The 24,762-nt window shown below is 42.3% G+C and overlaps 1 protein-coding gene across 3 annotated transcripts in view; it reads right to left on the bottom strand.

Moving 5' to 3' along the window:
- Positions 1 to 97: 97 nt before the first annotated feature.
- LOC139761874 (AH receptor-interacting protein-like) overlaps positions 98 to 24,762 on the bottom strand; it is a 54,210-nt gene continuing 29,545 nt past the window's right edge. Inside the window, exons 8-9 of one of the 3 annotated variants that reach the window (XR_011715629.1) lie at positions 2,123 to 2,215; positions 98 to 1,666 (exon numbers count right to left, since the gene is read on the bottom strand). The gene's annotated coding sequence lies outside the window, so the exon portion shown is untranslated. Of the gene's footprint in view, positions 1,667 to 1,955; positions 2,216 to 24,762 lie in introns of those variants that run through there. The other 2 variants (XR_011715628.1, XR_011715630.1) reach the window with 2 other exon arrangements.

Raw genomic sequence — 24,762 nt, 5'->3', positions numbered from 1 at the left:
AGGAAGTTTCACAGAGCAAATTTCATGGTTTAAACGTTGGTAGTGATAGTGAACATTACATGATATACAGTTACAAATTGGTTGCATTGCAGTCGTATTGTGTTGATATACATTATGTATTTAATTGTGAACATTAGGTCATGTATAGTAACATAATTGTTGAAATGCAATAATACTGTGTTAACACACATTATGCATTTAATGGCAAACATTAAAAACATCAAGTCTCTAGCTGTCATGTGTAATGCACCGAAACCACAGCTCCCTTTCCACATCTAGGCCCCACAAAATTTTCCATGGTTTACCCCAGACTCCACATTCCCTGGTTCAATCCACTACAGCACGTCCACCCCAGTATACCACATCGTTCCAATTCACTATATTCCTTGCATGTCTTTCACCCTCCTGCATGTTCAGGCCCCGATAGTTCAAAATCCTTTTCACTCCATCCTTCCACCTCCAATTTGGTCTCCCACTTCTCCTCATTCCCTCCACCTTTGACACATATATCCTCTTTGTCAATCTTTCCTCACTCATTCTCTCTATGTGACCAACCATTTCAATACATCCTCTTCTGCTCTCTCAACCACACAATTTATTACTACACATCTCTCTTACCCTTCCATTACTTACTCGATCAAACCAACTCACACCACATATTGTCCTCAAACATATTTCCAACACATCCACCCTCCTCCGCACAACTCTATCTATAGCCCATGCCTCGCAACCATATAACATTGTTGGAACCAGTATTCCTTCAAACATACCCAATTTGGTTTCTGAGATAATGTTCTCACCTTCTACACATTTTTCAACGCTCCCAGAACTTTCGCCCCCTCCCCCACCCTATGACTCACTTCCGTTTCTATGGTTCCATCCGCTGCCAAACCACTCCCAGATATCTAAAACACTTCACTTCCTCCAGTTTTTCTCTATTCAAACTTACCTCCCAACTGACTTGTCCCTCAACCCTACTGTACCTAATAACCTTGCTCTTATTACATTTACTCTCAGCTTTCTTCTTTCACACACTTTACCAAACTCAGCCACCAGGTTCTACAGTTTCTCATCCGAATCAGCCACCAATGCTGTATCATCAGTGAACAACAACTGACTCACTTCCCAAGCTCTCTCATCCCCAACAGACTGCATACTTGCCCCTCTTTCCAAAACTCTTGCATTCACCTCCCTAACAACCCCATCCATAAACAAATTAAACAACCATGGAGACATCACGCACCCCTGCAGCAAACCAACATTCGCTAAGAACCAATCACTTTCCTCTCTTCCTACACGTACACATGCCTCACATCCTCGAAAAACTTATATATATATATATATATATATATATATATATATATATATATTTTTTTTTTTTTTTCTTTCATGGTATAAAACAAAAAACAAACATATATATTATGTAACACTTACATGGAATATTGTACACACCATTATCTAAGCAACATTAATGTCTAGAGGTTTTGCAATAAGTACTAAGGATGCAAAAACTCAGCTAGCCCTTTTGCAGTCTCTTTGCTCTGACCTGGCATATACCCAGTAATGATGATATAAAAACTTCTGAGGGCTGTTAGATGAGCCTTGTCTTTGACGATCTGTGTGGTTGGTGGTGCCCCTGATGACATGGAATCCCTCACATTACAGTCTGCAACAGAGGTTTTTCTATTCATTATGCATCAACTATAAAACTTCATTCCTACTGCAATATTTTAGGTACCTTTTTCAGAAAGTTACAAAACTGATATAAAAATGACCTTTAGGTTATATTGTTAATACATGAGAGTTGAGAAAATAGGTAAGACTGTTGTCACTGGAGGAGGTGTTTCAGCTGGTGAGAAAACTGTGATCTGGATATATATATGCACCGACGTATTTAAACTCGCAAAGCAGCCACAACCACTTAATTTTGGCTTCAATTAATGATACTAGTGGTCTTGATTTCAAAATTCGTTTAATCTTATTCATTCTTAATTACTTTTAGGAAATAATATAATTACTAATCACTATGAATGTTTGAACAATATCTTGCTAATACATAGTCTAACATAACTTGATATCATGAAAATTGAACAGTCATTAAAGAAATAAAAAACTAGCACACCTGAAATGCCTCCCTCTATTTAAAGAGGTCCCACTGGTACTATTTGTTCATGGGATGTCTGGCTGTCTGCCTTCTCATATTCACCCTTGGTATCTGTAAAATAAACATTCTATTGTAAGAAATTCTATCTTAAGGCAGTATTGTAAGAAATTCTATCTTAAGGCAGTATTGTAAGAAATTCTATCTTAAGGCAGTATTGTAAGAAATTCTATCTTAAGGCAGATGGACCAACTAACAAATCAGAATCATTTGTGCAAATTTCAAAGATGATGTTTCCAACTTAGTCCAAATTTACCTTTGCATTTATTCATTTTTTATTCCCAACCTCAGTTAAGTATGAAACAGCCTTAATAATCTTTTTTTTTTTTTAAACTTCGCCATTTCCCTTAATTATCTATCTATGCTAAAACATATTTCTTGTGCGAGAAATGATGAACCTTGCACATCCTTCCCTTCAAAGTTCCCAGTAAAATTTTTGAATACAGCAGCATGTTTTTTTGGATTATGATCTGTGTTCTATTTTTAGGAAAATAGAGATGCTCTGTGGAAGGTATTAAGAATATATGGTGTGGGAGGCAAGTTGTTAGAAGCAGTGAAAAGTTTTTATCGAGGATGTAAGGCATGTGTACGTGTAGGAAGAGAGGAAAGTGATTGGTTCTCAGTGAATGTAGGTTTGCGGCAGGGGTGTGTGATGTCTCCATGGTTGTTTAATTTGTTTATGGATGGGGTTGTTAGGGAGGTGAATGCAAGAGTTTTGGAAAGAGGGGCAAGTATGAAGTCTGTTGGGGATGAGAGAGCTTGGGAAGTGAGTCAGTTGTTGTTCGCTGATGATACAGCGCTGGTGGCTGATTCATGTGAGAAACTGCAGAAGCTGGTGACTGAGTTTCGTAAAGTGTGTGAATGAAGAAAGTTAAGAGTAAATGTGAATAAGAGCAAGGTTATTAGGTACAGTAGGGTTGAGGGTCAAGTCAATTGGGAGGTAAGTTTGAATGGAGAAAAACTGGAGGAAGTAAAGTGTTTTAGATATCTGGGAGTGGATCTGGCAGCGGATGGAACCATGGAAGCGGAAGTGAATCATAGCTATAGGTGGGGGAGGGGGCGAAAATCCTGGGAGCCTTGAAGAATGTGTGGAAGTTGAGAACATTATCTCGGAAAGCAAAAATGGCTATGTTTGAAGGAATAGCAGTTCCAACAATGTTGTACGGTTGCAAGGCGTGGGCTATGGATAGAGTTGTGCGCAGGAGGGTGGATGTGCTGGAAATGAGATGTTTGAGGACAATGTGTGGTGTGAGGTGGTTTGATCGAGTAAGTAATGTAAGGGTAAGAGAGATATGTGGAAATAAAAAGAGCGTGGTTGAGAGAGCAGAAGAGGGTGTTTTGAAATGGTTTGGGCACATGGAGAGAATGAGTGAGGAAAGACTGACCAAGAGGATATATGTGTCAGAGGTGGAGGGAACGAAGAGAAGTGGGAGACCAAATTGGAGGTGGAAAGATGGAGTGAAAAAGATTTTGAGTGATCGGGGCCTGAACATGCAAGAGGGTGAAAGGCGGGCAAGGAATAGAGTGAATTGGATCGATGTGGTATACCGGGGTCGACGTGCTGTCAATGGATTGAATCAGGGCATGTGAAGCGTCTGGGGTAAACCATGGAAAGTTCTGTGGGGCCTGGATTTGGAAAGGGAGCTGTGGTTTCGGGCATTATTGCATGACAGCTAGAGACTGAGTGTGAACGAATGGGGCCTTTGTTGTCTTTTCCTAGCGCTACCTGGCACACATGAGGGGGAGGGGGATGTTATTCCATGTGTGGCGAGGTGGCGATGGGAATGAATAAAGGCAGACAGTGTGAATTGTGTGCATGTGTATATATGTATGTGTCTGTGTGTGTATATATATGTGTACATTGAGATGTATGGGTATGTATATTTGCGTGTGTGGATGTGTATGTATATACATGTGTAGGGGGGTGGGTTGGGCCATTTCTTTCGTCTGTTTCCTTGCGCTACCTCGCAAACGCGGGTGACTGCGACAAAGCAAAATAAAAAAATAAATAATTTTAACCACTGTAAAGAGTGATTCAAGAATGAGGAATTTTCCTTTTTCACTCTTAAAACCAATATTTTGATATCAAATAAAGCATTATTGGCAGATCTAGAAAGTTACCAGAAATCATAGACAATGCTAAAGACTAAGGCTATACTCTCTGAATTGCAGACAGGTAGGGTATACCATTATCTATGCCTGGAAAATACTGGAAGGTATAGTTACCAACTTACATTCAATATTTCATCCTACTGGCATGACAGGCAAGACTTTGTAAAATCCAAAGTTACCACATGCATGAAAGAGAGCAAGTTTAAACATCCAGGGCCCAAGACTTCAATGCCTTGCCATCTTACCATCAGAAACAATGGGATACACGGTAAGCAAGATCAACAATGCAATGGACAAGTACTGGGCTATGTGGCCTAAGGACTGTAGCTTCCAGTGACTATCTATACCTCTGACACTTGTTCCACCTGGAATTCCCTCAGAGGGCTGGCCACAGCAATAACGTTCACCATAACAAGTGAACTCCTGTGTCCCTTCTTAGCCTGTAGTGCCTCACCCTTAACAGGCCACTGGCAGAGGGCAACTACATCTATTTAACACTCCTAGCAACAACTATCTAATGCTCCACCCTAAATGTTAATTCTTACTACTTCTATCTATTGCTACCATTTTGCCAAAAGGCAAGGATAGCACATAGTGCTCATCATAGGAAAACTATAGAGTTATGAAGAATGAGCTGCATGAGTTGTGTTGTCTAATGTTACTTTATGACATGGAGAGATTGTATATCTGTGAACAGAATGCCAGCAGTCCATGTGTTAGTGAGGCAGAAAGAAAAGACCGATACCTGGGTCAGAGTAGTGCACCGTGACATCCACTGAAATGCTGGCTCATTAAGCAGATGTCACTAACCTTCCCGATAACTATGGGGTAGTACTGGTAATAAACCTTCCTGGTTCTTGGTTGCCTACCAACTACTGCCACCTATAGCAGTCAACCTCACCAGACATCACCTTTAGCATGTCCAACACTAAGCATAAGGACCACTTGGAGTACACGAATCTAACCATTCTCTGACCACTCATCTGTTTTGGTAATGCTTCAGCTAAACCACACACACAAAAAAGAGCAGATGGGCCAGGATTCACACCATAAACAGAATCCAACCTATGAAACTTATCCAAAGTAATTCCCATCCTCATACCATACCATCTTTCTCTACATTAATACCAAACCAATCCAACAAGAAATACATGCCATTATAGCTAATACCTGGCTAAGGCTGGTGTGTGTGTGTATAAATACAAGGCTAAGAGAAGGGGCAAAAAGAGTAATAAACTATTACCCATAAATAGCTGGTCAGAGAAAGAAATAAAACCTTAATTTTTCCCCACAAACTGCAAACACCACAAAGCATAAAAAACTTGCCAAGGTATCTTCCAGAATGCAGACAGGAAAGGCTAAATCTAACAGGCCAGAGAATATAGTTTTAGATGGGTGTCTTTCTGATGAGGTAACATTTAAAAATAGGTAGGGAGGGTGATTGTTAGTGTTTTTTGAGTCATTAATAAATTAGGAAGAAGGATGTTTAACATTTCTTCAGTCATCAGAGTGTAAGTGTCCTGTCAATTTCATGTCTGTTGGGGGTGGGGAGTCTTGAGAGTAAAGGTTGCTACTTGACAGATGGTAGCTAGTTACAGAGTGGTATGGGTGGAATTGGATGCCAATATAATGAAATATGATTGCATTCGATTCATTTCTATTTTGTTTTACATGCAATGAGTCTTTGTGGCTGATATGCTGTCAGTGATTACTCTCAAGGCCTTGTGTTGTGTGCACCTTTGTTATTTCTGCTTTTGACGGGATGGATAACCAAATAAGTGAAGCATAGTTTAAGACTGGAGATGATCTGTATATATAGGATGCTAAGGGATTCTCTTCCTCATTCAAAACTGGTGATATAACTGTTCTGGTGGCACTGATACTTGTGGTGTGGGAGTAAACGCTATTTGTGAGTCATAAGTTATAACCAGGATGGCTGGAGTTCTGTTGAGTGGAGGCTGCTGTTCATTCAAAGTTATGGAAGTATGCAGGTTGCATCCAGGTAGCCTGGTTTTTTATTAGTGTACGCCTGGTGGGGTAGAATTTAAGGACGAATTAGGAGGTCGGTAGTTTATTGTTCCACTGTGTATATGTGCTCTCAGTATCATATGACATAGAGTGATCTTTGGGTAGAGGTTACTGAAGTGAGAGGCAGGAGTAAACTTATTATCTATACTTGGGAGTTGGTGGTTACATAAGAAGAGGTTTGGGTGGTTTACAAAGAACTGGGTGCCAATGATGTTAAGGTGGGACTGTATTTGGATGATATTTGTGTCACTATGGTGTAGTGTGTTCTTGGTTATTGGGCAGACAGTGATGGTTCTGAGTGTACTACACTGCTATAATGTGTGGTTTGTAGCTTTGCCAATACTTGCTTCTCGAGAAGGTGGAAGACCAGACATGTGAAGCATATTTTAATGTGAAGAGGATGAAGTTATGCAAGAGTTTTGGAGAGAGGGACAAGTATGCAGTCTGTTGTGGATGACAGTGCTTGGGAAGTGTCAGTTGCTGTTCTATGATTATAGAGCACTGGTGGCTGATTCTGGTGAAAAACTGCAGAAGTTGGTGTCTAAGTTTTGTAAAGTGTGTGAAAGAAGAAAGCTGAATGTAAATGTGAATAAGAGCAAGGTCATTAGGTTCAGTAGGGTTGAGGGACAAGTTAATTGGGAGGTGAGTTTGAATGGAGAAAAACTGGAGGAAGTGATGAAGTGTTTTAGATATCTGAGAGTGAATTTAGCAGCGGATGGAACCATGGGAGTGGAAGTAAGTCACAGGGTGGGGGAGGGGGCGAAGGTTCTGGGAGCACTGAAGAATATGCAGAAGGCGAGAACATTATTTCGGAGCAAAAATGGGTATGTCTGAAGGAATAGTGTTCCAACAATGTTATATGGTTGCAAGGCATGGGCTATAGATAGGGTTGTGCAGAGGAGGGTGGATGTGTTGGAAATGAAATGTTTGAAGACAATATATGGTGTGCGGTGGTTAATCAAATAAGTAATGAAAAGGTAAGAGAGATGAGTGGTAATAAAAAGAGTGTGGTTGAGATAGCAGAAGAGGGTGTGTAAAAATGGTTTGGTCACATGGAGAGAATGAGTGAGGAAAGATTGACAAAGAGGATAGATGTGTCAGAGGTAGAGGGAACGAGGAGAAGCGGGAAACCAAATTAGAGGAGGAGGGAAGGAGTGAAAAAGATTTTGAGCGATCAGGGCCTGAACATGCAGGAGAGTGAAAGGTGTACAAGGAATAGAGTGAATTGGAACAATGTGGTATAACGGAGTCGACGTGCTGTCAATGGATTGAACCAGGGCATGTGAAGCATCTGGGGTAAACCATGGAAAGTTTTGTGAGGCCTGGATGTGGAAAGAGAGCTGTGGTTTCGGTGCATTACACATGACAGCTAGAGACTAAGTGTGAATGAATGTGGCCTTTTTGTCTTTTCCTAGCGCTACCTCGTGGGGGGATGCTATTTCATGTGCAGCGGGGTGGCGACGAGAATGGATAAAGGCAGCAAGTATGAATATGTACAAGTGAATATATGTATTTGTCTGTGTATGTATATGTATGTTTACGTTGAAAAGTATAGGTATGTATGTGTGGGCATTTATGTATATACTTGTGTATGTGGGTGGGTTGGGCCATTCTTTCATCTGTTTCCTTGCGCTACCTCACTAAAGCGGGAGACGGTGATTAAGTATAATATATATATATATATATATATATATATATATATATATATATTTTTTTTTTTTTTTTTTTTTTTTTTATACTTTGTCGCTGTCTCCCGCGTCTGCGAGGTAGCGCAAGGAAACAGACGAAAGAAATGGCCCAACCCCCCCCCCCCCATACACATGTACATACACATGTCCACACACGTGTATACATACCTACACAGCTTTCCATGGTCCACCCCAGACGCCTCACATGCCTTGATTCACTCCACTGACAGCACGTCAACCCCTGTATACCACATCGCTCCAATTCACTCTATTCCTTGCCCTCCTTACACCCTCCTGCATGTTCAGGCCCCGATCACACAAAATCTTTTTCACTCCATCTTTCCACCTCCAATTTGGTCTCCCTCTTCTCCTCGTTCCCTCCACCTCCGACACATATATCCTCTTGGTCAATCTTTCCTCACTCATTCTCTCCATGTGCCCAAACCATTTCAAAACACCCTCTTCTGCTCTCTCAACCACGCTCTTTTTATTTCCACACATCTCTCTTACCCTTACGTTACTTACTCGATCAAACCACCTCACACCACACATTGTCCTCAAACATCTCATTTCCAGCACATCCATCCTCCTGCGCACAACTCTATCCATAGCCCACGCCTCGCAACCATACAACATTGTTGGAACCACTATTCCTTCAAACATACCCATTTTTGCTTTCCGAGATAATGTTCTCGACTTCCACACATTTTTCAAGGCTCCCAAAATTTTCGCCCCCTCCCCCACCCTATGATCCACTTCCGCTTCCATGGTTCCATCCGCTGACAGATCCACTCCCAGATATCTAAAACACTTCACTTCCTCCAGTTTTTCTCCATTCAAACTTACCTCCCAATTGACTTGACCCTCAACCCTACTGTACCTAATAACCTTGCTCTTATTCACATTTACTCTTAACTTTCTTCTTCCACACACTTTACCAAACTCAGTCACCAGCTTCTGCAGTTTCTCACATGAATCAGCCACCAGCGCTGTATCATCAGCGAACAACAACTGACTCACTTCCCAGGCTCTCTCATCCCCAACAGACTTCATACTTGCCCCTCTTTCCAGGACTCTTGCATTCACCTCCCTAACAACCCCATCCATAAACAAATTAAACAACCATGGAGACATCACACACCCCTGCCGCAAACCTACATTCACTGAGAACCAATCACTTTCCTCTCTTCCTACACGTACACATGCCTTACATCCTCGATAAAAACTTTTCACTGCTTCTAACAACTTGCCTCCCACACCATATATTCTTAATACCTTCCACAGAGCATCTCTATCAACTCTATCATATGCCTTCTCCAGATCCATAAATGCTACATACAAATCCATTTGCTTTTCTAAGTATTTCTCACATACATTCTTCAAAGCAAACACCTGATCCACACATCCTCTACCACTTCTGAAACCGCACTGCTCTTCCCCAATCTGATGCTCTGTACATGCCTTCACCCTCTCAATCAATACCCTCCCATATAATTTACCAGGAATACTCAACAAACTTATACCTCTGTAATTTGAGCACTCACTCTTATCCCCTTTGCCTTTGTACAATGGCACTATGCACGCATTCCGCCAATCCTCAGGCACCTCACCATGAGTCATACATACATTAAATAACCTTACCAACCAGTCAACAATACAGTCACCCCCTTTTTTAATAAATTCCACTGCAATACCATCCAAACCTGCTGCCTTGCCGGCTTTCATCTTCCGCAAAGCTTTTACTACCTCTTCTCTGTTTACCAAATCATTTTCCCTAACCCTCTCACTTTGCACACCACCTCGACCAAAACACCCTATATCTGCCACTCTGTCATCAGACACATTCAACAAACCTTCAAAATACTCATTCCATCTCCTTCTCACATCACCACTACTTGTTATCACCTCCCCATTTACGCCCTTCACTGAAGTTCCCATTTGCTCCCTTGTCTTACGCACCCTATTTACCTCCTTCCAGAACATCTTTTTATTCTCCCTAAAATTTACTGATAGTCTCTCACCCCAACTCTCATTTGCCCTTTTTTTCACCTCTTGCACCTTTCTCTTGACCTCCTGTCTCTTTCTTTTATACTTCTCCCACTCAATTGCATTTTTTCCCTGCAAAAATCGTCCAAATGCCTCTCTCTTCTCTTTCACTAATACTCTTACTTCTTCATCCCACCACTCACTACCCTTTCTAAACAGCCCACCTCCCACTCTTCTCATGCCACAAGCATCTTTTGCGCAATCCATCACTGATTCCCTAAATACATCCCATTCCTCCCCCACTCCCCTTACTTCCATTGTTCTCACCTTTTTCCATTCTGTACACAGTCTCTCCTGGTACTTCCCCACACAGGTCTCCTTCCCAAGCTCACTTATTCTCACCACCTTCTTCACCCCAACATTCACTCCTCTTTTCTGAAAACCCATACTAATCTTCACCTTAGCCTCCACAAGATAATGATCAGACAACCCTCCAGTTGCACCTCTCAGCACATTAACATCCAAAAGTCTTTCTTTCGCACGCCTGTCAATTAACACGTAATCCAATAACGCTCTCTGGCCATCTCTCCTACTTACATAAGTATACTTATGTATATCTCGCTTTTTAAACCAGGTATTCCCAATCATCAGTCCTTTTTCAGCACATAAATCTACAAGCTCTTCACCATTTCCATTTACAACACTGAACACCCCATGCATACCAATTATTCCCTCAACTGCCACATTACTCACCTTTGCATTCAAATCACCCATCACTATAACCCGGTCTCGTGCATCAAAACCGCTAACACACTCATTCAGCTGCTCCCAAAACACTTGCCTCTCATGATCTTTCTTCTCATGCCCAGGTGCATATGCACCAATAATCACCCACCTCTCTCCATCAACTTTCAATTTTACCCATATTAATCGAGAATTTACTTTCTTACATTCTATCACATACTCCCACAACTCCTGTTTATATATATATATATATATATATATATATATATTCCTTGCCCACCTTTCACACTCCTGCATGTTCAGGCCCCGATCACTCAAAATCTTTTTCACTCCACCTTTCCACCTCCAATTTGGTCTCCCACTTCTCCTCGTTCCCTCCACCTCCGACACATATATCCTCTTGGTCAATCTTTCCTCACTCATTCTCTTCATGTGCCCAAACCATTTCAAAACACCCTCTTCTGCTCTCTCAACCACGCTCTTTTTATTTCCACACATCTCTCTTACCCTTACATTACTTACTTGATCAAACCACCTCACACCACACACTGTCCTCAAACATCTCATTTCCAGCACATCCACCCTCCTGCGCACAACTCTATCCACAGCCAATGCCTCGCAACCATACAACATTGTTGGAACCACTATTCCTTCAAACATACCCATTTTTGCTTTCTGAGATAATGTTCTCGACTTCCACACATTCTTCAAGGCTCCCAGGATTTTCGCCCCCTCCCCCACCTATAGCTATGATTCACTTCCGCTTCCATGGTTCCATCCGCTGCCAGATCCACTCCCAGATATCTAAAACACTTTACTTCCTCCAGTTTTTCTCCATTCAAACTAACCTCCCAATTGACTTGACCCTCAACCCTACTGTATCTAATTATAACCTTGCTCTTATTCACATTTACTCTTAACTTTCTTCTTTCACACACTTTACCAAACTCAGTCACCAGCTTCTGCAGTTTCTCACATGAATCAGCCACCAGCACTGTATCATCAGCGAACAACAACTGACTCACTTCCCAAGCTCTCTCATCCCCAACAGACTTCATACTTGCCCCTCTTTCCAAAACTCTTGCATTTACCTCCCTAACAACCCCATCCATAAACAAATTAAACAACCATGGAGACATCACACACCCCTGCCACAAACCTACATTTACTGAGAACCAATCACTTTCCTCTCTTCCTACACATAAACATGCCTTACATCCTCGATAAAAACTTTTCACTGCTTCTAACAACTTGCCTCCCACACCATATATTCTTAATATCTTCCACAGAGCATCTCTATCAACTCTATCATATGCCTTCTCCAGATCCATAAATGCCACATACAAATCCATTTTGCTTTTCTAAGTATTTCTCACATACATTCTTCAAAGCAAACACCTGATCCACACATCCTCTACCACTTCTGAAACCACACTGCTCTTCCCCAATCTGATGCTCTGCACATGCCTTCACCCTCTCAATCGATACCCTCCCATATAATTTACCAGGAATACTCAACAAACTTATACCTCTGTAATTTGAGCACTCACTCTTATCCCCTTTGCCTTTGTACAGTGGCACTATGCACGCATTCCGCCAATCCTCAGGCACCTCACCATGAATCATACATTAAATAACCTTAACCTTGGTAAGGTTATTCAATATATACATATATATATATATTTATTCATTTATTATTTTCATTTTGCATTGTCACTGTCTCCCACATTTGCGAGGTAGAGCAAGGAAACAGATGAAAGAAAAATGGCCCAACCCACCCCCATACACATGTATATACATACACGTCCACACACGCAAATATACATACCTATACATCTCAATGTACACATATATATACACACACACAGACATATACATATATACACATGTACATAATTCATACTGTCTGCCTTTATTTATTCCCATCGCCACCTCGCCACACATGGAATACCATCCCCCTCCCCCCTCATGTGTGCGAGGTTGCGCTAGGAAAAGACAACAAAGGCCCCATTCGTTCACACTCAGTCTCTAGCTGTCATGTAATAATGCCCGAAACCACAGCTCCCTTTCCAAATCCAGGCCCCACAGAACTTTCCATGGTTTACCCCAGACGCTTCACATGCCCTGATTCAATCCATTGACAGCACATCGACCCCGGTATACCACATCGATCCAATTCACTCTATTCCTTGCCCGCCTTTCACACTCCTGCATGTTCAGGCCCCGATCGCTCAAAATCTTTTTCACTCCATCTTTCCACCTCCAATTTGGTCTCCCACTTCTCCTCATTCCCTCCACCTCCGACACATATATCCTCTTGGTCAATCTTTCCTCACTCATTCTCTCCATGAGCACAAACCATTTCAAAACACCCTCTTCTGCTCTCTCAACAACACTTTTTATTTCCACACATCTCTCTTACCCTTACATTACTTACTCGATCAAACCACCTCACCCGACATATTGTCCTCAAACATCTCATTTCCAGCACATCCACCCTCCTGTGCACAACTCTATCCATAGCCCACGCCTCGCAACCATACAGCATTGTTGGCACCACTATTCCTTCAAACATAGCCATTTTTGCTTTCCGAGATAATGTTCTCGACTTCCACACATTCTTCCAAGGCTCCCAGGATTTTTGCCTCCTCCCCCACCCTATGATTCACTTCCGCTTCCATGGTTCCATCCACTGCCAGATCCACTCCCAGATATCTAAAACACTTTACTTCCTCCAGTTTTTCTCCATTCAAACTTACCTCCCAACTGACTTGACCCTCAACACTACTGTACCTAATAACCTTGATCTTATTCACATATACTCTTAACTTTCTTCTTTCAAACACTTTACCAAACTCAGTCACCAGCTTCTGCAGTTTCTCACATGAATCAGCCACCAGCGCTGTATCATCAGCAAACAACAACTGACTCACTTCCCAAGCTCTCTCATCCCCAACAGACTTCATACTTGCCCCTCTTTCCAAAACTCTTGCATTCACCTCCCTAACAACCCCATCCATAAACAAATTCAACAACCATGGAGGCATCAAACACTCCTGCCGCAAACCTACACTCACTGAGAACCAATCACTTTCCTCTCTTCCTACACGTACAAATGTCTTACATCCTCGATAAAAACTTTTCACTGCTTCTAACAACTTGCCTCCCACAACATATATTCTTAGTACCCTCCACAGAGCATCTCTATCAACTCTATCATATGCCTTCTCCAGATCCATAAATGCCACATACAAATCCATTTGCTTTTCTAAGTATTTCTCACATACATTCTTCAAAGCAAACACCTGATCCACACATCCTCTACCACTTCTGAAACCACACTGCTCTTCCCCAATCTGATGTTCTGTACATGCCTTCACCCTCTCTATCAATACCCTCCCATATAATTTACCAGGAATACTCAACAAACTTATACCTCTGTAATTTGAGCACTCACTCTTATCCCCTTTGCCCTTGTACAATGGCACTATGCAAGCATTCGGCCAATCCTCAAGCACCTCACCATGAATCATACATACATCAAATAACCTTACCAACCAGTCAACAATACAGTCACCCCCTTTTTTAATAAATTCCACTACAATACCATCCAAACCTGCTGCCTTGCCGGCTTTCATCTTCCGCAAAGCTTTTACTACCTCTTCTCTGTTTACCAAATCATTTTCCCTAACCCTCTCACTTTGCACACCACCTCGACCAAAACACCCTATATCTGCCACTGTATCATCAAACACATTCAACAAACCTTCAAAATACTCATTCCATCTCCTCTCACATCACCACTACTTGTTATCACCTCCCTATTAGCCCCCTTCACTGTAGTTACCTCCTTCCAGAACATCTTTTTATTCTCCCTAAAAATTTAATGATACTCTCTCACCCCAACTCTCATTTGCCCTCTTTTTCACCTCTTGCACCTTTCTCTTGACCTCCTGCCTCTTTCTTTTATACATCTCCCACTCATTTGCATTTTTTCCCTGCAAAAATCGTCCAAATGCCTCTCTCTTCTCTTTCACTAATAATCTTACTTCTTCATCCCACCACTCACTACCCTTTCTAATCAACCCACCTCCCACGTTTTTCATGCCACAAGCATCTTTTGCGCAAGCCATCACTGCTTCCCTAAATACATCCAATTCCTCCCCCACTCCCCTTATCTCATTTGTTCTCATCTTTTTCCATTCTGTACTCAGTCTCTCCTGGTACTTCCTCACACAAGACTCCTTCCCAAGCTCACTTACTCTCACCACCCTCTTCACCCCAACATATATAAATATATATATATATATATATATATATATATATATATATATTTCTTTTTTTTTTTTTGCTTTGTCGCTGTCTCCCGCATTTGCGAGGTAGCGCAAGGAAACAGACAAAAGAAATGGCCCAACCCACCCCCATACACATGTATATACATACGTCCACACACACAAATATACATACCTATACAGCTTTCCATGGTTTACCCCAGACGCTTCACATGCCCTGATTCAATCCACTGACAGCACGTCAACCCCGGTATACCACATCAATCTAATTCACTCTATTCCTTGCCCTCCTTTCACCCTCCTGCATGTTCAGGCCCCGATCACACAAAATCTTTTTCACTCCATCTTTCCATCTCCAATTTGGTCTCCCACTTCTCCTCGTTCCCTCCACCTCCGACACATATATCCTCTTGGTCAATCTTTCCTCACTCATTCTCTTCATGTGCCCAAACCATTTCAAAACACCCTCTTCTGCTCTCTCAACCACGCTCTTTTTATTTCCACACATCTCTCTACCCTTACATTACTCACTCGATCAAACCACCTCACACCACACACTGTCCTCAAACATCTCATTTCCAGCACATCCACCCTCCTGCGCACAACTCTATCCACAGCCAATGCCTCGCAACCATACAACATTGTTGGAACCACTATTCCTTCAAACATACCCATTTTTGCTTTCTGAGATAATGTTCTCGACTTCCACACATTCTTCAAGGCTCCCAGGATTTTCGCCCCCTCCCCCACCTATAGCTATGATTCACTTCCGCTTCCATGGTTCCATCCGCTGCCAGATCCACTCCCAGATATCTAAAACACTTTACTTCCTCCAGTTTTTCTCCATTCAAACTAACCTCCCAATTGACTTGACCCTCAACCCTACTGTATCTAATAACCTTGCTCTTATTCACATTTACTCTTAACTTTCTTCTTTCACACACTTTACCAAACTCAGTCACCAGCTTCTGCAGTTTCTCACATGAATCAGCCACCAGCCTGTATCATCAGCGAACAACAACTGACTCACTTCCCAAGCTCTTCATCCCCAAGAGACTTCATACTTGCCCCTCTTTCCAAAACTCTTGCATTTACCTCCCTAACAACCCCATCCATAAACAAATTAAACAACCATGGAGACATCACACACCCCTGCCACAAACCTACATTCACTGAGAACCAATCACTTTCCTCTCTTCCTACACATACACATGCCTTACATCCTCGATAAAAACTTTTCACTGCTTCTAACAACTTGCCTCCCACACCATATATTCTTAATATCTTCCACAGAGCATCTCTATCAACTCTATCATATGCCTTCTCCAGATCCATAAATGCTACATACAAATCCATTTGCTTTTCTAAGTATTTCTCACATACATACTTCAAAGCAAACACCTGATCCACACATCCTCTACCACTTCTGAAACCACACTGCTCTTCCCCAATCTGATGCTCTGCACATGCCTTCACCCTCTCAATCAATACCCTCCCATATAATTTACCAGGAATACTCAACAAACTTATACCTCTGTAATTTGAGCACTCACTCTTATCCCCTTTGCCTTTGTACAGTGGCACTATGCACGCATTCCGCCAATCCTCAGGCACCTCACCATGAATCATACATTAAATAACCTTAACCTTGGTAAGGTTATTCAATATATACATTTTTTTTTTTTTTTTTTTTTTTTTTTTTATACTTTGTCGCTGTCTCCCGCGTTTGCGAGGTAGCGCAAGGAAACAGACGAAAGAAATGGCCCAACCCCCCCCCCCCATACACATGTACATACACACGTCCACACACTCAAATATACATACCTACACAGCTTTCCATGGTTTACCCCAGACGCTTCACATGCCTTGCTTCAATCCACTGACAGCACGTCAACCCCTGTATACCACATGACTCCAATTCACTCTATTTCTTGCCCTCCTTTCACCCTCCTGCATGTTCAGGCCCCGATCACACAAAATCTTTTTCACTCCATCTTTCCACCTCCAATTTGGTCTCCCTCTTCTCCTCGTTCCCTCCACCTCCGACACATATATCCTCTTGGTCAATCTCTCCTCACTCATTCTCTCCATGTGCCCAAACCATTTCAAAACACCCTCTTCTGCTCTCTCAACCACGCTCTTTTTTATTTCCACACATCTCTCTTACCCTTACGTTACTTACTCGATCAAACCACCTCACACCACACATTGTCCTCAAACATCTCATTTCCAGCACATCCATCCTCCTGCGCACAACTCTATCCATAGCCCACGCCTCGCAACCATACAGCATTGTTGGAACCACTATTCCCTCAAACATACCCATTTTTGCTTTCCGAGATAATGTTCTCGACTTCCACACATTTTTCAAGGCTCCCAAAATTTTCGCCCCCTCCCCCACCCTATGATCCACTTCCGCTTCCATGGTTCCATCCGCTGACAGATCCACTCCCAGATATCTAAAACACTTCACTTCCTCCAGTTTTTCTCCATTCAAACTCACCTCCCAATTGACTTGACCCTCACCCCTACTGTACCTAATAACCTTGCTCTTATTCACATTTACTCTCAACTTTCTTCTTCCACACACTTTACCAAACTCAGTCACCAGCTTCTGCAGTTTCTCACATGAATCAGCCACCAGCGCTGTATCATCAGCGAACAACAATTGACTCACTTCCCAAGCTCTCTCATCCCCAACAGACTTCATACTTGCCCCTCTTTCCAGGACTCTTGCATTTACCTCCTTTACAACCCCATCCATAAACAAATTAAACAACCATGGAGACATCACACACCCCTGCCGCAAACCTACATTCACTGAGAACCAATCACTTTCCTCTCTTCCTACACGTACACATGCCTTACATCCTCGATAAAAACTTTTCACTGCTTCTAACAACTTGCCTCCCACACCATATATTCTTAATACCTTCCACAGAGCATCTCTATCAACTCTATCATATGCCTTCTCCAGATCCATAAATGCTACATACAAATCCATTTGCTTTTCTAAGTATTTCTCACATACATTCTTCAAAGCAAACACCTGATCCACACATCCTCTACCACTTCTGAAACCGCACTGCTCTTCCCCAATCTGATGCTCTGTACATGCCTTCACCCTCTCAATCAATACCCTCCCATATAATTTACCAGGAATACTCAACAAACTTATACCTCTGTAATTTGAGCACTCACTCTTATCCCCTTTGCCTTTGTACAATGGCACTATGCACGCATTCCGCCAATCCTCAGGCACCTCACCATGAGTCATACATACATTAAATAACCTTACCAACCAGTCAACAATACAGTCACCCCCTTTCTTAATAAATTCCACTGCAATACCATCCAAACCTGCTGCCTTGCCGGCTTTCATCTTCCGCAAAGCTTTTACTACCTCTTCTCTGTTTACCAAATCATTTTCCCTAACCCTCTCACTTTGCACACCACCTCGACCAAAACACCCTATATCTGCCACTCTGTCATCAGACACATTCAACAAACCTTCAAAATACTCATTCCATCTCCTTCTCACATCACCGCTACTTGTTATCACCTCCCCATTTACGCCCTTCACTGAAGTTCCCATTTGCTCCCTTGTCTTACGCACCCTATTTACCTCCTTCCAGAACATCTTTTTATTCTCCCTAAAATTTACTGATAGTCTCTCACCCCAACTCTCATTTGCCCTTTTTTTCACCTCTTGCACCTTTCTCTTGACCTCCTGTCTCTTTCTTTTATACTTCTCCCACTCAATTGCATTTTTTCAATATATACATATATATATATATTTATTCATTTATTATTTTCATTTTGCATTGTCACTGTCTCCCACATTTGCGAGGTAGAGCAAGGAAACAGATGAAAGAAAAATGGCCCAACCCACCCCCATACACATGTATATACATACACGTCCACACACGCAAATATACATACCTATACATCTCAATGTACACATATATATACACACACACAGACATATACATATATACACATGTACATAATTCATACTGTCTGCCTTTATTTATTCCCATCGCCACCTCGCCACACATGGAATACCATCCCCCTCCCCCCTCATGTGTGCGAGGTTGCGCTAGGAAAAGACAACAAAGGCCCCATTCGTTCACACTCAGTCTCTAGCTGTCATGTAATAATGCCCGAAACCACAGCTCCCTTTCCAAATCCAGGCCCCACAGAACTTTCCATGGTTTACCCCAGACGCTTCACATGCCCTGATTCAATCCATTGACAGCACATCGACCCCGGTATACCACATCGATCCAATTCACTCTATTCCTTGCCCGCCTTTCACACTCCTGCATGTTCAGGCCCCGATCGCTCAAAATCTTTTTCACTCCATCTTTCCACCTCCAATTTGGTCTCCCACTTCTCCTCGTTCCCTCCACCTCCGACACATATATCCTCTTGGTCAATCTTTCCTCACTCATTCTCTCCATGAGCACAAACCATTTCAAAACACCCTCTTCTGCTCTCTCAACAACACTTTTTATTTCCACACATCTCTCTTACCCTTACATTACTTACTCGATCAAACCACCTCACCCGACATATTGTCCTCAAACATCTCATTTCCAGCACATCCACCCTCCTGTGCACAACTCTATCCATAGCCCACGCCTCGCAACCATACAGCATTGTTGGAACCACTATTCCTTCAAACATACCCATTTTTGCTTTCCGAGATAATGTTCTCGACTTCCACACATTCTTCCAAGGCTCCCAGGATTTTTGCCTCCTCCCCCACCCTATGATTCACTTCCGCTTCCATGGTTCCATCCACTGCCAGATCCACTCCCAGATATCTAAAACACTTTACTTCCTCCAGTTTTTCTCCATTCAAACTTACCTCCCAACTGACTTGACCCTCAACACTACTGTACCTAATAACCTTGATCTTATTCACATATACTCTTAACTTTCTTCTTTCAAACACTTTACCAAACTCAGTCACCAGCTTCTGCAGTTTCTCACATGAATCAGCCACCAGCGCTGTATCATCAGCAAACAACAACTGACTCACTTCCCAAGCTCTCTCATCCCCAACAGACTTCATACTTGCCCCTCTTTCCAAAACTCTTGCATTCACCTCCCTAACAACCCCATCCATAAACAAATTCAACAACCATGGAGGCATCAAACACTCCTGCCGCAAACCTACATTCACTGAGAACCAATCACTTTCCTCTCTTCCTACACGTACAAATGTCTTACATCCTCGATAAAAACTTTTCACTGCTTCTAACAACTTGCCTCCCACAACATATATTCTTAGTACCCTCCACAGAGCATCTCTATCAACTCTATCATATGCCTTCTCCAGATCCATAAATGCCACATACAAATCCATTTGCTTTTCTAAGTATTTCTCACATACATTCTTCAAAGCAAACACCTGATCCACACATCCTCTACCACTTCTGAAACCACACTGCTCTTCCCCAATCTGATGTTCTGTACATGCCTTCACCCTCTCTATCAATACCCTCCCATATAATTTACCAGGAATACTCAACAAACTTATACCTCTGTAATTTGAGCACTCACTCTTATCCCCTTTGCCCTTGTACAATGGCACTATGCAAGCATTCGGCCAATCCTCAGGCACCTCACCATGAATCATACATACATCAAATAACCTTACCAACCAGTCAACAATACAGTCACCCCCTTTTTTAATAAATTCCACTACAATACCATCCAAACCTGCTGCCTTGCCGGCTTTCATCTTCCGCAAAGCTTTTACTACCTCTTCTCTGTTTACCAAATCACTTTCCCTAACCCTCTCACTTTGCACACCACCTCGACCAAAACACCCTATATCTGCCACTGTATCATCAAACACATTCAACAAACCTTCAAAATACTCATTCCATCTCCTCTCACATCACCACTACTTGTTATCACCTCCCTATTAGCCCCCTTCACTGAAGTTACCTCCTTCCAGAACATCTTTTTATTCTCCCTAAAAATTTAATGATACTCTCTCACCCCAACTCTCATTTGCCCTCTTTTTCACCTCTTGCACCTTTCTCTTGACCTCCTGCCTCTTTCTTTTATACATCTCCCACTCATTTGCATTTTTTCCCTGCAAAAATCGTCCAAATGCCTCTCTCTTCTCTTTCACTAATAATCTTACTTCTTCATCCCACCACTCACTACCCTTTCTAATCAACCCACCTCCCACGTTTTTCATGCCACAAGCATCTTTTGCGCAAGCCATCACTGCTTCCCTAAATACATCCAATTCCTCCCCCACTCCCCTTATCTCATTTGTTCTCATCTTTTTCCATTCTGTACTCAGTCTCTCCTGGTACTTCCTCACACAAGACTCCTTCCCAAGCTCACTTACTCTCACCACCCTCTTCACCCCAACATATATATATATATATATATATATATATATATATATATATATATATATATATATTTCTTTTTTTTTTTTTTGCTTTGTCGCTGTCTCCCGCATTTGCGAGGTAGCGCAAGGAAACAGACAAAAGAAATGGCCCAACCCACCCCCATACACATGTATATACATACGTCCACACACACAAATATACATACCTATACAGCTTTCCATGGTTTACCCCAGACGCTTCACATTCCCTGATTCAATCCACTGACAGCACGTCAACCCCGGTATACCACATCAATCTAATTCACTCTATTCCTTGCCCTCCTTTCACCCTCCTGTATGTTCAGGCCCCGATCACACAAAATCTTTTTCACTCCATCTTTCCATCTCCAATTTGGTCTCCCACTTCTCCTCGTTCCCTCCACCTCCGACACATATATCCTCTTGGTCAATCTTTCCTCACTCATTCTCTCCATGTGCCCAAACCATTTCAAAACACCCTCTTCTGCTCTCTCAACCACGCTCATTTTATTTCCACACATCTCTCCTACCCTTACATTACTCACTCGATCAAACAACCTCACACCACACATTGTCCTCAAACATCTCATTTCCAGCACATCCATCCTCCTGCGCACAACTCTATCCATAGCCCACGCCTCGCAACCATACAACATTGTTGGAACCACTATTCCTTCAAACATACCCATTTTTGCTTTCCGAGATAATGTTCTCGACTTCCACACATTCTTCAAGGCTCCCAGGATTTTCGCCCCCTCCCCCACCCTATGATCCACTTCCGCTTCCATGGTTCCATCCGCTGCCAGATCCACTCCCAGATATCTAAAACACTTTACTTCCTCCAGTTTTTCTCCATTCAAACTTACCTCCCAATTGACTTGACCCTCAACCCTACTGTACCTAATAACCTTGCGCTTATTCACATTTACTCTTAACTTTCTTCTTTCAAACACTTTACCAAACTCAGTCACCAGCTTCTGCAGTTTCTTACATGAATCAGCCACCAGTGCTGTATCATCAGCGAACAACAACTGACTCACTTCCCAAGCTCTTTCATCCACAAGAGACTTCATACTTGCCCCTCTTTCCAAAACTCTTGCATTTACCTCCCTAACAACCCCATCCATAAACAAATTAAACAACCATGGAGACATCACACACCCCTGCCGCAAACCTACATTCACTGAGAACCAATCACTTTCCTCTCTTCCTACACGTACACATGCCTTACATCCTCGTTAAAAACTTTTCACTGCTTCTAACAACTTGCCTCCCACACCATATATTCTTAATACCTTCCACAGAGCATCTCTATCAACTCTATCATATGCCTTCTCCAGATCCATAAATGCTACATACAAATCCATTTGCTTTTCTAAGTATTTCTCACATACATTCTTCAAAGCAAACACCTGATCCACACATCCTCTACCACTTCTGAAACCACACTGCTCTTCCCCAATCTGATGCTCTGTACATGCCTTTACCCTCTCAATCAATACCCTCCCATATAATTTACCAGGAATACTCAACAAACTTATACCTCTGTAATTTGAGCACTCACTCTTATCCCCTTTGCCTTTGTACAATGGCACTATGCACGCATTCCGCCAATCCCCAGGCACCTCACCATGAGTCATACATACATTAAATAACCTTACCAACCAGTCAATAATACAGTCACCCCCTTTTTTAATAAATTCCACTGCAATACCATCCAAACCTGCTCCCTTGCCGACTTTCATCTTCCGCAAAGCTTTTACTACCTCTTCTCTGTTTACCAAATCATTTTCCCTAACCCTCTCACTTTGCACACCACCTCGACCAAAACACCCTATATCTGCCACTCTATAATCAATATATATATATATTTTTTATTTATTTATTATACTTTGTCGCTGTCTCCCGCGTTTGCGAGGTAGTGCAAGGAAAAGACGAAAGAAATGGCCCCCCCCCCATAAACATGTATATACATACGTCCACACACGCAAATATACATACCTACACAGCTTTCCATGGTTTACCCCAAACGCTTCACATGCCTTGATTCAATCCACTGACAGCACGTCAACCCCGGTATACCACATCGCTCCAAATCACTCTATTCCTTGCCCTCCTTTCACCCTCCTGCATGTTCAGGCCCCGATCACACAAAATCTTTTTCACTCCATCTTTCCACCTCCAATTTGGTCTCCCTCTTCTCCTCGTTCCCTCCACCTCCGACACATATATCCTCTTGGTCAATCTTTCCTCATTCATTCTCTCCATGTGCCCAAACCACTTCAAAACACCCTCTTCTGCTCTCTCAACCACGCTCTTTTTATTTCCACACATCTCTCTTACCCTTACGTTACTCACTCGATCAAACCACCTCACACCACACATTGTCCTCAAACATCTCATTTCCAGCACATCCATCCTCCTGCACACAACTCTATCCATAGCCCACGCCTCGCAACCATACAACATTGTTGGAACCACTATTCCTTCAAACATACCCATTTTTGCTTTCCGAGATAATGTTCTCGACTTCCACACATTCTTAAAGGGCCCCAGAATTTTCGCCCCCTCCCCCACCCTATGATCCACTTCCGCTTCCATGGTTCCATCCGCTGCCAGATCCACTCCCAGATATCTAAAACACTTCACTTCCTCCAGTTTTTCTCCATTCAAACTCACCTCCCAATTGACTTGACCCTCAACCCTACTGTACCTAATAACCTTGCTCTTATTCACATTTACTCTTAACTTTCTTCTTCCACACACTTTACCGAACTCAGTCACCAGCTTCTGCAGTTTCTCACATGAATCAGCCACCAGCGCTGTATCATCAGCGAACAGCAACTGACTCACTTCCCAAGCTCTCTCATCCCCAACAGACTTCATACTTGCCCCTCTTTCCAAAACTCTTGCATTTACCTCCCTAACAACCCCATCCATAAACAAATTAAACAACCATGGAGACATCACACACCCCTGCCGCAAACCTACATTCACTGAGAACCAATCACTTTCCTCTCTTATATATATATATATATATATATATATATATATATATATATATATATATATATATATATATGTATATATATTATCCCTGGGGATAGGGGAGAAAGAATACTTCCCACGTATTCCCTGCGTGTCGTAGAAGGCGACTAAAAGGGGGGGGGAGCGGGTGGCTGGAAATCCTCCCCTCTCGTTTTTTTTAATTTTCCAAAAGAAGGAACAGAGAAGGGGGCCAGGTGAGGATATTCCCTCTAAGGCCCAGTCCTCTGTTCTTAACGCTACCTCACTAATGCGGGAAATGGCGAATAGTATGAAAAAAAAAAAGAAAAATATATATATATATAT

Source organism: Panulirus ornatus, chromosome 42 (genome assembly GCF_036320965.1).
Source record: "Panulirus ornatus isolate Po-2019 chromosome 42, ASM3632096v1, whole genome shotgun sequence".
Classification (NCBI taxonomy): Eukaryota; Metazoa; Arthropoda; class Malacostraca; order Decapoda; family Palinuridae; genus Panulirus; species Panulirus ornatus.
This window is presented reverse-complemented; position numbering and strand designations above follow the sequence as displayed.